The following is a 22275-nucleotide window of genomic DNA, read 5'->3' as shown; positions in this document are numbered from 1 at the left end:
AAATAGGACCAGCTAGGCTGCACAGTTAATTAGGTCGTCTAATTCACCTTTAATAAAAGTAACATGATATTGCTTCGCAATATTAATTATCTTAACATGAAGTATACCAGGAGCGCAAGATTTTAATTAGAGACAGAAATCAATACCCTGGTGGATTTGTACTTTAAATCCTTCCAAAATCCTACTATTCAAGAAAAAGGCTTGTTGACAGTGTTTTGGTCCTCAGCAGATTAATCACTTGGAAATCTTTCTACCGACTTCGCTGTAACAGAGGAATCTATGTGGAAAGCCAAGTTTAAAAAGGTTGCTTCAGTGTCAGTGATGTGCATGGAGCAGCGGCTTTTAATCTTCATAAATATTTTCTAAATTCATGATAGCCAAGCTTCTGAAGAAATTTCAAAAACTATAGCACTCTTTAAGACATAGATAATAGGATTAAAGCAAACTAATAGACTACTAACAAGAACTTCAACATCTTCCAAGTGAGAGTTTTAGCCTAGAGAAAGGATTAAAATGACGTTACCATAGAACTAATAGAAGAAAGTATGCTCTCCTATTCAACTTTACTTATTTTTTAATTCATTCAGTTGCTAGAATTACCCACATTTTCAAATTTAGTCATTTAGTCTATAAAAACGAGTACAATATATCTTAACAATACAGTATTATAATAAATTTACCGAAAAGCCTGTGTGGAAACATACTTTCAGATGCAAGAGATGGCAAGGTAGCAAGTATGACAAAAAAACACGTAAACGTGAAGCAAGTTAAAAGTGTGATATTATGTATAATATATCATAATATCATCTCGCTACATTTCCTAATAATAATATCTGAACATATTCAAAGTAGTGCACCGAAGTACTTTTTTTTGTGAAAGAAAAACCAATATATTAGAAGAATTTGATACATTCGCTAAAGATGACGTAAATAGCAAGCATCTCGACATGTTGGTGCAGAATAATTCAAATAAGCTGGAATTGTGGATGTGAAAATAGTTATGAGTTCAATGCTAGTAAAAGTAAACTTATGTATTTTTACTGTAAAGAGATATTTACAACAGGATTTAGTAGATACGAAGCCGAAGTTCAGGGGTCATATAGTGAGAATTGCAAATACAACTTGGGAGATAATTACGATGCAGAAACGAAAACTGACATGTTATTTTGACTATTTTTACAGGGCTTTGAAAAGATTTCATCTGGGCTGCTGTGCGCCGATCCGATTCCTGGTTCGTTCCAGAGGTGCTACTGATAAAGTGGAGAGGATGCAAAGTATTAAAGACGATGCCGAGACTGTGGAATGTAGATTATGAAGAGAGAGATTGAGAATTCATGGGCTACAGATGCTAGCAGATCGGAGAAAGAGAATGATATGATAGAGACCTACAATTGTTTGAAAAGATCATACAGGGTTTCATTTTATGGAGAGTTGGGAGCAGACAAGCGAGTACCTGTGGAAGTTGAGAATGAATGCACTCAAGAAAGCGATTGAGAACCAGATATTTCTCTCAAAGAGCGGTGCTTGACTGATATGACTTGTCTTTGGAGGTTGTGAATACAGAATGAATTTAGGCCTCTCACGGCAAGTACCTAACTCCCTGGAGCAGTCTTGCAATACTAATAATATAAATACATTTAAATATTTTATAGTCATAAGTTATATATGCATGAAGTGAATCTTATATAATTTAAGTGCATCCAACACTATTTCAAAGACGAATAGAGAAACTACAAGTTTCGTGCAGAATATAGAAACTATAAAAGTTTCGGCGGATCCAAGGGCAAGCAAAACTTTCATGACAGGGGTAACTCTTGGTAAAGGTGGAGTAAGATCTGATCACTTTTCTTAGCATTTCCCATAATGTAAAGCACATCTCCTTGCGGAGATGTATCATGCTATACATTATGAGGGCGCACTATCTATTGGCTCTACCCAGTGGCAGGCTCACCTCACCACGAAGCAGAGCCATAATCTCAGCGGTGGCCCTACTTAGACAGGAAAAAATCTACCCCCCTCTCTCTCGGAGCCAGACCGATCTCGACCTTTATTGAGGTCTCGTCAGTAGATAGGTAGACCCAGATGTAAATACCCAGGTTGAAGTGATGCAGAAGTTATACTTTACCATACGAGTTGCCAAAAGGTGTCACATCACAAAACACACCAAGAATTACTGAAATAAAGAGACAAAAGGCTTCACTTCGGCGATGCAAAATTATTTCAATTAAGTGGATATTGAATCCAACATTATTTCAAAGCTGAATAGAGAAACTACAAGAGTTTCGTGCCGAATATAGAAACTATAAAAGTTTCGGCGGATCGAAGCGCAAGCAAACCTTTCATGACAGGGGAGACTCGTGGTAAAGGTGGAGTAAGATCTAATCACCTTTGGAAACTCGTATGGTAAAGAATAACTTCTGCATCACTTCAACCTGGGTATTTACATCTGGGTCTACCTGTCTAATGATGAGACCTCAACAAAGGTCGAAACCGGTCTGGGTAGTGACTCCCCCCCCCCCCATAACGTATATAGCATCATACATGTCCGCAAGGAGATGTGCTTTACATTATGGGAAATACGAAGGAAAGTGATCAGAGCTTACTCCACCTTTATCACGAGTTGCCCCTGTCATGAAAGGTTTGCTTGCGCTTGGAGTCGCCCAAACTTTTATAGTTTCTATATTCGGCACGAAACTCTTGTAGTTTTTCAATTCGGCTTTGAAATAACGTTGGATTCAATATCCACTTAATTTAAATAATTTTGCATGACCGAAGTGAAGCCTTTTGGCTCTTTATTTCAGTGAATCATATCTAAATTACGACACTGCTACTATTACTAATTAGGACGAAGTTTGAGACTTAATTTTAAGTGTGCATTTAAGCTAGCACTTAACAGCAGCAGTATTTAAGGTAGTTGTTTGCGCTGTTAGTATGGATTACTTAAGGATACGAAAGCGTATAATAAATAAATAAATATTGACGTTATATTGCAGTGTCCTGCATTTTGGCAAAACAGTATTGTAGATGTCAGAAGATAGGTGCCACTCTTAACGGTAATATTCTTTGAGACTTCCAGATATTCCTGCGTCATAAAGTGTCCGGTGCTTTTCTCTATATCGTGTGTCAAATTTTCTTTTTCAATAATAATCTTGTCGTTGGATACTTGACGTCATAAGACAGATGTCGCGACATTATGCTTCGGTGTTTTCATGACAATCGGTTGTTACGTCTACCAGGTGGAATGGCAGAGTATTTATGTTTCAAGAATGAAATGCGCTCGATATTGCTTTCAGATATGTTATTCTTGCGAGTTCAGTTTACGTTACAGCTACAGTTTTAAGAAAACGAAAGTCGAATATTAGTATATCGAGCAGCTAGTTTAAAAAAAATATGAAAATGTTTTACTCTTAAACTTTTCAGATAAATCCGTCTCTAATTTTGCAACGTCTGTGGTAAATACAGAAATACTAATAGTAATGCCATATTAGACGTGTTATCTATCAATAATTTACTCTGTTAAATTACATTCAGCAGTTTATCAAGTATCTAGCATTCCATTCTTTAAAATATGTTGTGCCTTCATTTCTTTGTGACCTCACACTGTTCTAGCAAAAGGCTGCATTTTCGAAAACTCCTCTTCGTAAAAGTAACCTCATTTGAGAACGACCCTCATGACTGGCAAATCAATAGCGGTAACATAGAGAATAGCTCATAATCCGGCTTGTCTTTATGCGGGTGCACGCCAAGCCACAAAAAAGTTGACGCTTTTCCTATATCGAGTTCTGATACGAACGATCTTAAAGATATAGAAAAGATAACCGAGTAAACTACTTCAGCGGATACTACTTTAAGTTTAGAAGTTAACTTTCTAGAGAAGGCTAACTTTCGGCTATAGAAAAGTCTTGGTCTCACATGAATGATTTTGTGTACAGCTAATATGGTCAAAAGTGCTGGACAGAAATATTGATTAAGCAGTATTCATTCTGGCGATCTCATTAAGACTTGTAAGCACATCATTAGTGAGACTATGAAATTACTAATGGCGTTACTTTCATTACCGTATTATCTCGAAGTCTCCGAAAGTCGAACATACCTCCACTGCCTGAAAAAAAAAATTATCGACTACCTGTTGGCGAATGGATTTTCGCTAATATGACCTAGCAGATTGGATTCCTAATGTGGTTTCGGAGTTTGTAAACGTCCGTAGGCGGATGGCGATTTCTGTCCCATGGGGTGTGACTACTTTCTTAGAAGAGATCTGAAGTGGCTTGATTCAAGTATCAATGCTTAGTGATATCAGATAGGGCTTCCCGGATTACTCAATCCTAAGGTTACTCGCTGTACCAAATGTGCTAAAAGTAGCCACCATTCGTGGGAGAGATTAAAAAAATATATAGAATTTAACGTTTTGGTGCAAACAGACAAAACTACACCTTGCAGTTAATTAAAAACATGAGCCAAAGAATTCATGACAGCAAAATTTTTTGACGGTTTTAAATGAAATAGAATTCCAAGAAGGAATTCTAAATTTATGAAGTGTTGTCTTTTCTCCAAATAATTCTTGGACTATCTCAATTTAATGCTGCTGTCTAGCCCCTCTCGACAATAATACACACGACTGATGAATCAAGCGAGTGCAAGATTAAAATATCGCAATTTTCTTTAATTTTGCGTGTCTATTATACTTTTCTGTGATACTATTAAGATCAAATTTAATTATTAGAAACATACGCAAAAAAAGGAAAGATGGTTTTTCAGGTTGCCTTTTTTTTTCCAGTCGAATATTTCTTATTCAAAATAATTTTAAAAACATATTCTAAAAAACAGAAGTTTTTTAGAATAATACCTAATAAACATTGTCGAAAATAGCCTGAAAGATCTTTCAAAGGCGTACCATGATTAATTCCCAACGCCCAAAGTAATTCTAATTCACTCACGAAATTAAAAAAAATAATTACGCAAATAAATGAAGTATATTAAAGCTTATAACATCAATACCACATTTAAATGATTTAAAGAACAATTCTGAATTAGTTCACATTAGTTTTTCATGTGTTTATCTACCAACCATTTTTTTCCCCTTGTTGTTAACAAGCCGTGAAAGATATTTCTTTACGTTGCAGCCACTCATGTAATGAAAGTCACGATGGGGACGCTAGCTTATTGTGGCTGCTCATGTTATGAGATATAATGACTAATTTTTTTCCCGAGGTTGTTCACGCTTCAAATAATAAAAGAAGGCTCTCTTTTAACAGTGTCTGATCACATTGTACCAGATTACAGACAGTACATCTGTTCTTGTCAGCGACTTTGATGTCAGAAACAAAATTACAGTATTAGTTCTTTTTAGGACATGCATTTGTTTGCTCTGAAGGGTTCGTATTATTATCTCAAGATTATAGGAAATAAGATTTTGAGGATATTTACATTTCACTAAGTGAAAACAAAGACTTCAAACTTCAATGAAAACTGTTTTGTGTAAAAATGTGTTAAACATTTTTAAAATTCATTTCCAATCACTTTTTTGAAATGCGATTGTTTCTCAGATTGATAACACATTCAGGCTTATTTTAAAATAAATAGCTTTCAAGTTTTACTGCACATGAAAACTTAATATTTTTTTACTTCAAATCAAGAGAACAATATGCAAACCATATCTTATCTTTTATATTAAAAGTTATCTAAAGCCAAACAGCGAAATTAATTTAGGAATGTAAATTTAAAGTTTTTCTTTCCAGAAATTTTAAAATGAATGAATAATTTTCCAGAAAAAGGATTTATTCCAGAATTCATTCCAGAAAAAGGAATGAATAATTTTCTTCCAAGACGACGGCAAAAAGATGTACACGATGAAAGACGTTTTTAAGCAAAAATGTTTTGTTCCATTGTAAAAAAACAGACAAAAAGAAATACTTAAGAATGCAAAGATAGAATCCAATAACTCCATGACATGCCGAAAACCGCATATTTCATTAAGTAGCTAAGTCGATACATTTGTCATTTGGCTAGAAAGCCATAATTTGAATCCCGTCTAGAATGCTAGGCACATTTTTGGGTGTGTGTGTGCGCTTCAAATTCAGAGTGAGACTTGTTTGATCACATTTGGAGCTAAGAGAGTAGTTTTCGTTCGCAAAAGAGACAAACCGGATCAAAAGTACACATGCAATTAAATACATAATATTGGCGGTCATAATTGGAGTAGCTTCGGCTATAATTCTAACTAATCAAAAACAGTCAACCGAGAATAAGGTCTAAATTAGTGGTGTGGAGATTTTAAAATACTGTGCGAAACAAATAATTTTTTTTTTTTTTTAAAGAAATTTATATTTTGGAAGGTTACAGGACGTATAGCACAACAGCGCCATGTGTAAGTAAGTGTTTGCGGAGAAAGAAGTAATAATCTATTGATTTTTTTTTTTAGATTTGGGGGAAAACATTATACGGGAAACGTGTTCCAAAGAATACAAGTGGATGGAATTCTCATCTTATCTTCCTTTTCCCCTCTTTTACCTTGCGGTGTCGAGGGTTTATTAATCATCGGACCTCAAACCATTCACAGGATAAGGTGGTCAGCCAACGCCCCGGTGTATGCTATGTCCATAATGTTGAGTTCTCAAGGCCGGTTTGAGGGATGAAACCCCCCAGAATAAACTGGGGAAAAAACCCTACTGTCTACTTCCGGCAAACTTGGCTATGGATGAGGAAGATCCTTCAGCTCCTCACGTCACCGACGGGAATCGAACCTAGGACACGCTTTCCCCGGGCATATGGTTGCGAAGCGCACAGCCACTAGGCTAAATGCGTGGGGATGGAATTCATTTTATTTATTTAGCGCATGATGTACATGTCTCAGGCCACTACATACATATTACATAAAACAATTTTAAAAATCAAAATAAAAGGGATAAAATAGGTTGAAATGATTAAACATTAAAAAATTAAGAGTCAGGAATCAGAGCTTAATCCTTAAATCCCGGATCCACTACAGGGATTTTGGGGTCAGTATAAAAAAAAGATCCTTTTTAGTGCCTTAGAATGAGTAGATATGGCACTCAAGTACAATGTGATTGATAATCTGGATCCACACTTCCGCATTCACAGTTTGGAATATCGGACCAGTTCCATTTATGCAAGAGATGCTTAAATCTCCCATGTCCTGTTCTGATCCGATTTAAAGTGGTCCATAGATGTTTGGGGAGATCGAAGCCCTCCAGACGAGATGTTGGATTTGAAATGGGAATTTGTAGATTGGAGGTATGTTGAAGCCAATACTCTCCCCATGACGCGCATAGGTCGAAGTTCTGTAAAATTTGTATCGTTCATTTGTATCGCACTCCTCTAGGCAGGGCACCTGGATTTCAACCTTTTTGAGTATGGAAGGAAATGTCTTGGTGGATAGGCATGGAACTGTTTCCAATTATTTTTGTCCATAATTTGCTTAAGGCTTGGGACGTGCGAAGCGAGGGAGGGATATATTACTGAGAGTTGGGAGCCGGTAGCAGATCTTAGAGCACCAGAGATTATCCTCATAGTTTGATTCAGCTCGACATCGACTAAAGAAGCGTGTGCGCTGTTCAGCCACACAGGAGCACATTACTCTGCTGTAGAATAGACCAAAGACAGTGCAGTAGTACGCAGTGTGATGGCATAAGCATACCAAGAAGTACCAGCAAGTTTATACATTATATTATTACGAGTTTTTAATTTTCCAGCGATATTTTCTAGATGATATTTAAATATCAATTTGTCTTGGTTAACTTCTAAGTGAATGGAATGAAGAACGTTGACGAGAAATTTGTTCGGACAGTGTATGAGTGTTGGCCAGTGACTGCTCTTGTTCTTACATGGCGAGAAGAAAGTGCAAGAATGGTAGTGGCCAATTAAGGGAGCGATGCTCATGAAAGTACCTATAGAAAAAGGCACAGTGCAGAAACAGCAGCTATGGGAAAGTGACTGCAGGGAACCTGTGAGGGGAGTTACTTATTAAGCGAATCCCTCTCTTTTGTATATCATTAAGAATTCTTAGAGAGATTTTTGGCAGAATAAACTGTCAGCCCAGTAAGAGAAAGGTGATTTTGAAAGAAATAGGAATACGATCAAAAGTAAATTATTTTTACGTTATTAACAACTATTTGAATATAAATATTCAAATAGTTTTATAAAATAGATTAATAAAAACCATAACTTTTATTAATCGCCTTGTTAATCCATAGTATAAGTGGTGGGGATTAATAAGTTCTTAAGTAAATTATTTGTAATAAATAAGAAAGAGATAAGATACCTTTCTAAAAAGAAGAGATCTTTCATCAAACTGACTTTTCTTCGGTAACTCCAAACTTTTCTTCCTTTTATTATTATTTGTACTCCATTTTTTCAATATATTATGTATCCATTTCGGAAGTGGGATGAGACCTTACCTTACAATGTTTTCTTCAACTGCTACGAAGGTGAAAAAATAATGTTTATAAATAGAATAAATACGAAATTTTATTGGTGACCAATGCAGTTAATCACAATGGATGAAAATGTGATATCTTGGAAAGTAAATACTAATCTATTTCTTGAAGAAAAATTCTTAAACATATGTCTACAGTCTGCGTAAATTGTTTACGATTTTAGTACATCTTATGCCACCGAGATTCATCAAAACCTTTAATTCAAGATAACTTGATCTATTCAAACGTTCATTTAAGAGACCTCATATTTCAGACATTCAAAACAGATATTAGAAAAGCCTCATATATTTGATGATGTCCAGTGGCGTTTTGTTTTTCTATACTTTGCAACGTTTTAGTAGCACTCTTGACATGGTTTCCCTCACAATTTTCTTAGGCCCCCTCCCCCCACAGCACTTTTGTTCAAACAACCAGCTAAGGTCTCCATCTATTCACATTCCGTCTCTATAATCTTTACATCGCAAGATATGTGATGAAAGGAACTGAAGTGTGCATGTTGTGGCTGTAACTTTCTCTCTTTCCATTGATTTGAATGCTCAATTTAGTTTCCGCTCCCAACTGATTCTCTGACGTACGATGCCAAAAATGGATTTGTGATCAAAAAATCGATTTTATTTTGAGCTTTATAAAGAGCAACGATACATCGTAAAATATTAAGACCACACATATTGTCATTTATATAATTTTCGTATTAGTTATCTCGCAAGGAAATGGAATATATGTAACATATCTATAACAAAGATCTACTATCCATTGTCCATTTAACGAAATCATGGTCGAATGTTCAGTGTATGCAACTAATCAGGATGAGTTTAACATCAATGTATTCCAATTGCTTAGTCATAAAAATGTTAAGCACTTTTGTAAAATAACATTTATAATTTAGACATTCGATTTCCGCTTAGTTGTACAAAGTATTAATTCGAAAACAAATATATGCACGCTGCCTACATGTACGCAGAAGAACGTGTTGTTCCTGTGAAATAAGTTTTGTTTTTGTGTAGAGGTCAACATAGATGCGACTTCCAAGAAGCAGACAAGAAGAAACGACGTCTTTTTATCTGGTGTTGAAGGCAAACTTTTTTTTTTTTTTTTTTTTTTTTTTTTTTTTTTAGGGATAAAGGGCAATCAATCTGATAATAAGGATGATGGTTAAGTGCTCATATATGCAGTTTCCTGCATAGCAATTAATTTGGGTTGCATAGTGAAGGGCTATTAAGAAGAAGGTGTTGGCAGACTATCTACTGACTATTCTTCAAAAGATTATTATCATTTCGATTAACGGAAGCTACTGAGAAAGAATCAGAAGAACCATTATTTCACGTGCACACAAAAAAATCCTTTCGTTAAAAATTACGTTTGATAGCATTTCTTGACAAGATCAGCTCGGCCTTAGCATAATTTCGTATTTTTATGGAAGAAATACAGGGTGATTATAAAATAACGTCAAGTGTTCAGAGCCCTCTAGCGAGTAGTGTATTGGAGGAAACACATCAATATTCGGTAGACGTACACAGTGGAACATGGGGATTCGATTTAACGAAAAACAAATTAGTACCCAAAGTCGCCAACAGGGGAAATTTTGGCTCTGTTTACCGAGTAAAATGCATTAGTTTGCATTATCGCGTTTCTTGTGAGCGATCATGCAATAAAAGGAAAGCCTGTGAGATTTCTTATCATTCGTAGCCGAACTGCTTTTGATGCCTCTGACCTTGCGCCAGCGCGAAGCTATTTTCACATTGTGCTAGTTACTTGCATCATATTTATTGTGTTTTTATTTAACATTTTTGCTAACTTTGTTTGTTCTGTTATTACTAACCTCTAACTTGCTGGTAGCACTTCATTTTCTTTGAAGTGCTACGGGATAATTTAAGAGTCTACGGACTAATTCTTTTCTTTTATTTTTCAGACGCAGAGATAAAGTATGAGTCGAGTAATCCCCGTCCCTCCCAGGACTCGGACCTTAGGAGTGGAGATTCCAGGGCTGGAGGACCCCAGAATATTATCTAAAGTCCTTAAGGAGCTAGTAGGAGCTCAGAATATCTTCTCCTTCACCTTCTACGGAGGAGGTAGATTTCTGATAGTGGTAAAGAATGTGACAACGAGAGATAAACTGCTAGAGGGCTTCCAAGTCCAGGGGAAGCAGGTGACCCCTACCATGGTCGGGTCCCATGTGCGCCAGTTAACAATCAGCCACTTCCCCATGGAATACATAGAAGCCGGCAATGACGTGCTAATCCAAACATTCACTAAATGGGGGAAAGTGAGTAACATTAAGAAGAGCGTCTCCCAGGAAGACCCCGCCTGGTTCTCCGGTGAAGTCACCTTCACCATGGACATGCGCCAACCAGTGCCAAATCTTGTGACCATCGGCACGGCGCGTGTAATGGTGAATTATCCCGGAGTTCAAAGACAGTGTCTGCGATGTGGCTCGGTGGAACATCTGGGTAGTGACTCCCCCGAGCCAAGTGTTTCAACTGCGCCGGCGTTGGGCACATTTCACATCAGTGCCCACACCCCTGCCGAAAGTGCGCAAGCACTGAACATAGTGTAACATCATGCTCTCTGCGCACATTCGGGCAGGGGCGCCGATAGAACCCTTAAATCCGCAGCCTGCAAAAGACGCCGGTGAATTTCCGGTACTACCTACCACCACCACCACAGGGGAGAAAACATTTTCCCAGACCATCTTGGCGAAAATAAACAAGCGTCCCACTGCAACTACATCAGCAGAAGAGACTGTTTCCCTCCCAGCTACAACATCTGCTGAGGAATCAGTCCCCCCCCTCGGCCACTTCCGACATTCCTTTACCACCGTCGGAAGTTGAACAACACACAGCCGAGGGTACAGACGACGCCATGGATAGCACAACAACCGATATCCACCCCCTCAACAACATCGGAGGAAGTGTCGCCTGTGGATGCTTCACAAGTCACCCCTGCATTAGCCAGCATCCCCCCTGCAGTAAAGTTGACTATAGAAGAGGGGGATCAACAGCTTCTACCCCCACAAGACCTCCCTAAGAAAAGAAAAGAGGCGGCTTCTCCAAAATTAGAGAACACCATAGAAGTCGCCCCAAGGGAAGTCTGGACTCTACAACACCAGAGTCCGAGATGGAGGTAGAAACCTCCTCTTCTCGAAGGGAGAGTGTCAACTCCAAAATTCAGAAACTCACCGGCTCCCAGTTTAACTTATACAGTTACAAAATAAAGGACAACAAGATCAGCAGTTTCAAAATCTGTAACACCCAGCACGAGTTCGAGGTCCTTTCGAACTCGCGCACAAAACTGGAAGCCGGTCTGCAGGAAGCGGGATATAATACCTTCCCCCTACAGATCGATGACCTCAGCAAATACGTAAAGAGGCTACGTATTAAAGACCTAGGCCGGGTGTAATAACCTAAAAACATCGTAATGTCGCCACCCCCCCCCCCCCCTTTTGTGTCGCCTCTCTCAACATCCGAGGGCTCCGTTCACCATCAAAACAACAGGAGGTGTGGAATCTCATGCTAGCCCATAACATCCGGCTCTTGTTCCTGCAGGAGACCCACTTCTTCCACTTCCGGGACATGCAGGAACTGAGCCATAAGTACCCCGTAACATCATTCTGGAGCTTCGGCACAAGACACAGCGCCGGGGTCGGGGTACTTATGCTAGGCCCCCTCCTCGGAGCCTTCCATAACATTCAGAGGGATACAGAAGGGAGAGTCCTTGCCGTCGACTGGAAGTACCGGGGCTGTACCACCAGGTACATTAACATCTACGCCCCGGCAAATGCAACATCAAGACCTGCATTCTTCCAGTCGTTACACAATTATCTGTACGGCGCCCATCATGTCATCCTGATGGGGGACTTCAACTGTGTGGCGGACCCGGCCTACGACAAAGTAGGGGGAAATCCCAACACAGGTACTGCTGGCTATCAAGACTTGGAAATTCACCTTAGGAATCTCCAGTTGACGGATATCTGGAGGGCTCACAATCCCTACCGTCGGGATTATACTTGGACGGGCCAAGGCATCGGCACACGGATCGACCGCCTCTACTTAACATCATCCCTTGTCTCCAGAGCCGAGACAATAAGGCACGTTCCAGTCAACTCTTCCATCTCGGACCATAAATTAGTCGTGCTCAGGTACCGTCCCTTAGAAGTTGTAGATGTTGGTCCGGGCCCCTGGAAGTTAACATCAAACTTCACGTCCCTGTTCTCGGGCAAGCTTAATCAACTGTGCTCCACCTGGAGCACCGCTGGCTGGGACTGGGACGCCTGGGCACGGCTGAAGAATAACATCAAAGAAAATATGAAAAAATGGGGCCAGGAACGTGCCTTCCTTAGAAGATCTCGGCTCCGGGATCGTTACAAGGAGAGGAGCTGGTTCGTGGCCAGCCAACGCCAAGGCTTTCCATGTCACAACGCCATCCGTGACATTAATGATGTTATTTTCTTCCACCTGCTTTTGCTTCTCGACATTGAATTGGAGAAGCAAAAGCAGGTGGAAGAAAAGAACATCAAGATCCGTCTCCACCTCCGCTCGGAAGACAGGCAATTGGCCGCTTTCTACAACAGGCGATACGTTAACTTCCGGCAGGAGCGAACCATCACTACCATCAGTGAAGGCGAGTGTGATCACACCACAACACCTGACATCATGAACGCCTTCTGGGGGTACTACAGTCAACTCTACCAAGACAACAGTACCCCCCAGGATTACTCCTGTTGGAATGTCGACCCCTTCCCTGCACACATCCAAGCAGGGTTGGATGCACCATTCACAGCGGCCGAAATAACATCAGGCTTCAAACAGTGCCGTACAAAGAAAGCGCCTGGGCCAGACGGCTTAAGCACGGAACTCTACCGAGAGGCCTGGGACCACATCCTCCCCATTCTCGTGGCAATTTTCAACACCTTCCTTACCACCAGGAACCTGCCATGAGAATTTCTGGAATGCCATACCATCTTCATCCCGAAGACCAACAGGGACCCTTCGATCATCAAAAACTGGCGCCCCATCAGTCTGTCGAACACGGATTACAAGATCCTCGCCCGTGTTCTCAACAACAGACTGAAAATCGGGATGAGGTACATCATCAAAAGTAAACAAGTGTATGGTGTTCCTGGTCGATCGATGGAGTTCAATCTCATCCTCATCAGAGAAGTGCTACGTCTGGTTAACACCAAGAACTATTCTGTGGCATTGTTGACTATCGATCTCAACCGAGCGTTCGACAGCGTCCGGCATTACTTTCTCTTTTACATCCTAGAGAAATTCTAGGTCAGCAGTGGACTCCTCAACATCATCAGAGGAGGCTACAACAACAGTTCTACTCGTCTCCTCATCAACGGACACCTATCTGACCCCATTACCATCCAGAAAGGGGTCAAACAAGGGTGTCCCCTCAGTCCGCTGCTCTTTGCTCTAGCCCTTGAACCGTTCCTGCGGGCTGTGAACAACTCTCATACGGTTAGAGGAATTCCACTTCCTCTCACCACGGATGATTCCAAGGTAATCGCCTACACGGATGACGTGGTGGGCACTCTTAGGGACAACGACTCCGTACTGAACTTCTTCAACATCTTAGAGAAGTTCAATGTGTCGGGGCTAACAGCCAACCCTGACAAAACTAAGATCAAGTTGTACGGAGTCTGGGACCTGCACAACATCTCTGCAGGCCTCGTCCCTACTGCCGACCCCCCTCACCATACTGGGGGTCCCGTTTGAAGAACAGCCCGTGCTCAACATCGAACATCTCGACAACAACACCGTCGAGAGTCTCAAGGACTGGAAAAATGGACAGCTGCCACTCTCCTCCAGGGCCACCGTCATCAAGACCATCATTTGCCCTGCATTTCAGCACGTCCTGAACATCACTAACATCAGCGAGGATCAGGAAAGCAGGCTCTACAGGAAGCCCCTGAAGTTCTTCTGGGGCAATCTACGCCAGGAAGTTGGTCTCAACATCCTTCAACTTCGGGAGAAGCGGGAGGGGAGCTTTGGCCTCCCCTCCTTTAACATCAGATACCTAAGTAATACCGCGTTCCATCTAAACAGGGTGCTGCAGACTACACATCCCTGCAGTTATCCTGTGCGGTATTTCTTGGGTCACAAGCTTCCCCTTTTTGGGATCCCAGTCCACCAGGGTCCCAAGGCGGACAATGTTCCAGAGGACTACAACAGACTGTGCCAGCTTATGCAACAACTCCACTCGTCGGGTGTGAACATCGCCGGGATCCGGAACAGTTACACCTGGTACGAACACTTCTTCAACATCGTTCGTATCGATGTTCCGGATCTGGGGATCTACAACAACAACAACGAGATCCTCTTCGGCCACCTCTCCAAACATCGAGGCTACCCGTCGAGAAAGGACCTGGCATGGAGGATTGGGTACGGACACCTTCCAGTCAACATCAACATCTGGCGGTTCAACACCACCCGGAACCCCTTTTGTGACTTCTGTGGGAGCCTGGACACCGTGGAGCACGCCTTCTACCGGCGTCCCATTTCCATCTTCATCTGGAGGAGGCTAAGCGACATGCTCCGCATCCCCCTCCTACTGCAGGAGCAAGTCATCTTCCTGCAGTTCGCTCCCCCAGCTAACAACAAGCAGAAGTTAGTAGTATTCATTATTAACGAGCTAAAATACCACATCTGGAAGGTAAGAAAGAAATTTTCTAATCCTACTAATCCTCCCAATCTGTTGGATCTCTCCCGGATCGTTCTTTACTAGTTCTACGGTTCCTTGAGGAGATTCTTACATCTTGAAAGAGAGGCTCTGGGGGACACCACATTTAAGATCAAGTGGGGTTCACCTCCAATCCTGTGTAATGTCAGACACAACAACAACATCAAGTTCTGCCTGCTGCTGCTTTAAGATCTCCATCTGCAGCAGCAGCTCCACTCTGAGTCATTTCCTTGGTCTCTGCGTCCCCCCTGAGGTCTGTTCTGTTCCCTGGTCTCCCGCGGAGGTAGTTCGGAGGAAAAACCCAGGCAGCGCAGGCCTACTCGAGGCGGGCTGCCCTGAAAGGGCGGGTCACCTGGGCACCGGCTACCTCCGTGGTCATTTCGATCTTGAGAGCCAGATAGTGAGGTGGGTGAAACAGTATCATCTGATAGTGCGGAGCTAGATAGATGTGAGATATGAGCTGAGGCCTACACTTCCTTTTTCCTACTCCCCATCTCCCCACCCGTCCTTCCCATCCTATTCCCTTTCCTCTCCTTTTCCCCTTTCCCAGCCCCCCTCATTTCCCCACCTCAACCTCACTGTCACTTCCCTTCCCTTATTTCTCTTTTCTAACGGGGCACTCTTACCCCACTTCTTTTCAGTAGGCCAATGATGGGATTCCCCTCACTTTCACCCACCTTACGTGAGCGTGCTTTTTTAGTCAAAGTCTATTATCAGCGGAACAATAATGCCAGTGCTTGTCTTCGTGATTTTCGGCGTATGAAAAATTTACGAAAAGGACCGATTAGCGTAAGAAACTTACGAAAACTGATTCGGCGATTTGAAACTACTCGAACTCTAGCGGTGCAGGTAGGCAGGGGACGCAAACCAATCAATCATCAACAAGTTGAACAAGTTGCAAATACTATTGTGGAACAGGAGATGACGAATGTGCAGGGTACCAGCAGTGCACGAGCAATATCCCGGCAAACGGATATCGCATACACAACGGTGTGGAAAATTCTACATCAGGTGTTGAAGTTTTCCCCTATAAAATCAGTCATGTTCAAGAATTGCGCCCTGGTGATGCGACCACACGAATCGACTTATCTTTGAGATTCTTAGCGCGCATGGAAGTGGATGATGCATGGCCGTAGCAGATTTTATGGAGTGACGAAGCGCACTTTTATTTGAACGGCAATATTAACACACGCAACTGCAGCATTTGGGCTGCAACTAATCCTCAGGTGTGTCTGCAGATGCCTATCCACTCGCCCAAAGTCACAGTGTGATGCGGATTTACGGCATCTTTTATCATCGGTCCATACTTTTACGAGGAAAATCGCCAAAATGGACCAGTGACCTGTTTCGTCAATGCTAACAGGTATGCCAATATGCTACAGAACTTTGTAGTTCCACAACTGCAGCAAAGAGGATGTCTCGATTTGACCATCTTCATGCAGGATGGTGCACCACCCCACATCGGACTTCAGGTACAGCGTGTTTTGCGACAACATTTCTCTGACAGAAGTATCATTAGTCGTGCATTTCCCACGCCATGGCCACCAAGATCGTTTGATCTCAATCCTTGTGACTTTTGGCTGTGGGGATTTCTTAAAAGCATTGTGTATCAATGACATGTACCCGATATTCCAACTTTGAAAGATCGAATAACGTTATACTTGAGAAAATTCAATTCCGATATGTTGCGAGCCACTTTGAAAAATGTCGTGCACCGTATGCAGTTCCTGGAACATCAGAATGGCGGTCATATTGAACCTCATTTGTAATTAACAATAAACGCCATGAAATTGATCTGTGCTGTCTCTCATTTGCCATTTAGTCATTCATTAGTCACACCTACTAAAATTAATTTGGCAGCACCAAAATTTCCCCTGTTGGCAACTTTTGCTACTTTTTTTTTTTTCTCGTTAAATCGAATCCCCATGTTCCACTGTGTACGTCTACCGAATATTGGTGTGTTTCATCCAATACATTATTCGCTAGAGGGCTCTGAACACTTGACGTTATTTTATAATCACCCTGTACATCCCATCTATGACATTTTCGGTATACTTAAAATACATTTATTTCGTTGATATCATTTTTTCTGAACCTGATATTAAATTAATTAATTTATGGGTAGACATTATGGGTAACTTAGTTGGTTGCGAATAATCAGCGAATAATTTTGCAAACAATCGATTGCAAAATATATTCATACCTTGGTAATGAGGAAATATTTAGCACGATAACTGTCACTTAAATCAAACCCTTTAAGTTTGACACTTATTTGGATTTGTGTTTTTCATCAACAAAATTCATAGAAAATTAAAGCATCAAGAACGGTAGATAATTTATTCCTATTGGATATGGGAGAATATTCAATAAACTTTCAAATACTCAATGGAACATCCTTCTCATTAAAATTTCTGTCCAAATGCTAATACAATGTAAAATAATTCATTGAATGTACATTGTTCCCTTGGTCTCATTCATATGTACATGGGCGATTTCAAAGAAGTACGTCTGAAGCACTTGACTCAAACTGGATATAAAAGGTGACGAATAAATGAAACCCTCACGTTATACAACACAGAATACTATTCTCATCACGTTACTAAAACCTTTAAAATTCTTATTTCTGTTCAGTAAAGTACAGGCTAATTAATGACCTATCTCACCACTTTCACAGACTTGCTACTCTAAAGATGCCGAGTTTCTGAATCGCAAAAATCTCTTAGCAGGTGGAAAACCACGTTTTCCACCTGCTAAGAGAATTGTTCTTTTGAAATTATGTTTATAATGCTTTTCCTCCTAACTTATAAGAATACGGGGAAACAACAAAGCAATGCATTAAGTAGTATAACTGAAATATAACCAAACACTAAAATCTGTGTTTGGTTATATTTATCTTCATATATAAACATTAACCCTTTTCTAAACGATTTCTTATACATTTTCAGAATAAATTCTGAATTTATTCTGAAATAGCGCTCATTAATATTAAGGCGCACCATCATTTATTCAATGGCCACTACTCTACGATAATCGTAGGATAGATTCACTTAACCTTCGTGTTTCGGATTATCATAAGAAAAAATATTCAAAACAGTCTTCCTTTTCTTTGAAAAATACTTCAAGGAGATCAATAAATTGATTTCTACTCTGTTGGTACTGATTTATGCAGACCTATTTCTCTTTCATTTCAAAATGTGCCCCCCTCCATAAATAACTCTCGAGATGTTTCAGTGTCCCTAAGAAAAGAAAGAACATTTATAATTCTCCGAAGATGCCACAGTTCTTTCTACAGTTACAATTCAAAAGACAACATGAAGTCTTCGTCATGATTATTGTATCAAATGAACAGAGGAAACTCTCTTAGTGGACATCTTCCAGACCGCCTATTACTGGTGAACTGTCACTCATGACTAATCAGATGTCTTCTCCGAAGCATTTTTCTTTTCTTAAGTCAAGACTGTACTTCCGTTTCACTGCAAAAACTACAAACGAAAGTCAAAACAAACGATCACTGATAAAACTTCGGATTCTCGGATATTTAAGAAAACGCCTATCTGTTGTTCGGATACCAACAGCAAAGCGATTACTATGACTTTAATGTTTCCACATCAATTTGATTTTATTTCCGGATTATTATTTACAGTAATAAGATTTAAATATAGAGGAAAACATTTAATCATATATATATATATATATATATATATATATATATAAATCAGTTTGTGGTAAATCTAAATTTAGCCATCGTAGGTTTCTACCCATGAGATTTGAATACTAAACTTAGAAATAACATTGTAAACAATTCATGTGAATATTTATTGCAGAAAATAGTTTAATTACGTTTTGCTATCCTATAACCGAATGTTGCAACAAGAAATATATATAGTAAACAAAGCAGACTGATTAGCCGGCTGCCAGATCGAACTGCAGAGACAGCCTTGTTGAATCCGATGGTTCTTATCATCCCAGGAATGCTGTACATACACTTTCTTTTTTTCTCTCTAAAGTCGTAAAGCGAGTCAATATTATTACTTAAATGTTAAAAAGAGTGCTGGAAAAGTTCTTGAATTTACTAGGTGTGCAGTTGATATAAGGCAACCGGATGATATCACTGAGAATACGATATTATTAGACTAACTGTAGATATCTATTAATAGTTTTGTTTTGAAGTGTTTTTAAGTGGTTCTATTATTACAGATGCTTACAAAATGTGATATGTTCATTGGACTCAATGAACATATCACTGCATGTTTTGCGAGAATGGTGCCTTTGACTTAATAGTTTAGGATAGAATAAGTGAAATATATAAGAAATATCCTGTTACTTGCAATTCTAGTGATGATCCTTTGTTTGGTGGCGTATTTATGAGCAGAAGAAAGTATATTGTCAACTCAAGGGATACAAATAAATTTCCTTTAGAAATAATGCAAACGCTTTGGGAATAATATAAATCCTGTATTTTAAGCTTTTTCTTCCGAATCTCACATTAGTTAGTTTTACTGTTTTATTTTTTCGATAGACATTTATGTGCTAGTTAATGAGGCAGTGCATTTGTTCTGTCTTAAGGGCACATAGGAATGAAATTCATATGCACCATACAATTTTTTTAAACTTTATAAACTCATATGTTAGCACTATCATGCATTTCTTTCTTTACTCTTGTTCCTTGCATTTTGGTTGTTTAAATTATTATTTAATATATACACATAAGGCAAATTTTAAATCTTTGATTTAGGCAATATTTTCCTTCTGCTTTCAAGTCAATGTTTTCTCCCTCTTCATGCATTTGTTTATTTTTAAGGCCAACATCAGTCTACGATCACCTTCAATATTTAGTTTATCACTGCATGCGTCATTCTTCACTATTTCAATACTGTATTCTCCGCAAATGTGTTTTATCGACGCCATCTATCGTTAGATATTCAAGAAAAAATAGCTTTTATGCCAGCGCACATACAGTTTCAAACTAGTAGTGAGGCATCGTTTTTCGCTTCAAGTTCTGTTGTAAAGAAACAGCACAACTATAAAAATACAAATAGGCTACAAATAATTCAAATTCAAATATTTCCGTGCATGAATGTTGACTATCAAAATGTTATAACTTTTTCTTTCTTAATTTCAGTTTGTCTGGACCACTGTATATACGAAGTAGAAGAGGTTATCTAAATTCATTTGAAACTTCCTATCAAAATTTTTTTTTTACTAACAACTTAATAGAAAATGTTCCTTAGTAAACAACATTCTGGCATACGAAGAACTGTAATGTACTTGTGGCATCGATGATAATATCGGTTTATTGAATAGAAATGCCGTCTGCGAATGATAAGACCTGTAACGTATTTGAAATGAAATTCAGATCTGCTTCATCTTATCGAGAATCATGAAAGTAGAACTGATATCAGAATTCATTACTAAAATAGAACTAACTCTACGTGCCTACTATCGCTTTACTTATCAAAATGGAAAAATGAATGGCCACATATTACGATAGTAAGTGATATACTGAGGCAATAAGAAGCCGGTGACTGTTGAGAGAACTAGAACCAAAGAGAAATGCAAGTGATATTCCAAAATAACCGTATCCTTGGTACAGCATACAAACATCTACAATATTGGGTTCATCACTTGATAAAATTCAGTAAACCAATCATCAAAAGAAGTAAATTTAGTACATTCTGCATTGATGATATTACTAACTTCTTCGAAGGAGGGTTAAACGAGGGTCAAACCACCGATCATCATTTATAAAAATCAATGACTGATATTTCACAAACAAATTCTTTAGTAACGTAGAGATTATGAAAGTCAGACTAACTTTGCACTTAGTTTACATGTTCATTTCTGGAAACTCCAGATGTTGTTGTCGAAGGAAAAAAATACTTAGACATTTCAAAATACCGATAGGACTAGACTACAAGAGACTGATATTTGTAGTCGAATAAGTAGATAATTACGCTCTTAAGAAAGTTCACTACAATGATACATAAATATCCTGAAGTAAATGTATACCAGGAATATTAATGAAGAGATAAGTAAAATCATGAGGTTCAACTTATGAATGTCTAAACTACTGGAATAACAAGACCACAACTGAATGAAAGCTTCAAGATGGAGAATGTATGAACTCTGGCGCAGTGTTTCTCAAATTTTAATGTTTTCGTGGTCACACCTAAATTTTGAATGAACTGGATATACACCTTTTACTTTATGTTAAGAATACACAATCTGAAATTCTGGCCTACTTGGCAACAGTTCAGCTTTCGTTTACTTATGATGATGGAAACAACCAAAAAACCATATATTTGTTTTACAATTTCGATCTGTAAAATGCAAAACTAGGCGTGTCTGTAGATTGTGAACTTCTTTACGCCCTGAATTTGCAACTAGCTTTTTTCAGTTCATTTCACTTGTGAGCACGAAATGTGCTGAGCCATGCAATTAGTGCACCTTCCCGTTTTCAGGTGAACAAATCTTGAGCACAGTAAAATGCGCCACCTTTAGAACCTGAATACCGTTGCGAACAAGGTACTTTTTATGTTTAGAATAAACCTATATAAGTGGTAACTACTTAAATAATCTTCCATAAAACAAAAAAATTAATTTTGTAGCGATTAAAAAATGAAAGAGAATTATAAAATTTAAATTTTGTCCTTTTTAAGTATCCATTCACACATATAGAAAAACGTTACGTTTTGTTAGTTTAATACAACCATGATCCGTTTTAATGGAAGACGAACATTTCAATTTCATGGTTCACAAGAGACGAAAATGAGGATCTCAAATCCATTTGAAATTGCCATATTATTCCAGCTCTCTAGGGGATTGCTAGTTAACATTTCAAGAGATCAGATCACAGCATTATCACTATCCATAACGTAATATTACTCCAGGGAAATCATATTATAACAAAAAGATGTAGAACTTTACAAAATCTGAGATGTTACAAAATATTATCTCTTGTTGAGTCCACTGATCACACCGATTTGAATTTCAGATATATTTTTAGCTTTTTGTATATATATTTCTATTTTCGTAGTAAGAATAATCAGCAGCGATATCACAAAGGCTAGTAAGAAAAAAAATCTATCCTCGAATGAAATAAATAAATTATAGTTTGGCTTATAAAATCTCTAGA

At 39.1% G+C, this 22275-nt stretch overlaps 1 protein-coding gene across 10 annotated transcripts in view; it reads right to left on the bottom strand.

Annotated features, from left to right (window-relative positions):
* Nucleotides 1-22275, bottom strand: part of LOC150104529 (lachesin-like) — a 1086504-nt gene that overhangs the window by 458051 nt on the left and 606178 nt on the right. For 2 of the 10 annotated variants that reach the window (XM_090395735.1, XM_090395734.1), the window contains exon 7: nucleotides 8282-8439. The exons of the other annotated variants lie outside the window; for them this stretch is intronic. The gene's annotated coding sequence lies outside the window, so the exon portion shown is untranslated. The remainder of the gene's footprint in view (nucleotides 1-8281; nucleotides 8440-22275) is intronic. 10 annotated transcript variants of the gene reach the window in all.

The sequence above is a fragment of the Typopeltis vanoorti genome, chromosome 7 (genome assembly GCF_054136105.1).
Source record: "Typopeltis vanoorti isolate ZY-2024b chromosome 7, IOZ_Tvanoo_1.0, whole genome shotgun sequence".
In the NCBI taxonomy this organism is placed as follows: Eukaryota; Metazoa; Arthropoda; class Arachnida; order Uropygi; family Thelyphonidae; genus Typopeltis; species Typopeltis vanoorti.
Note: the sequence above shows the minus strand (reverse complement) of the source record. Positions and strands in the feature narration are given on the sequence as shown.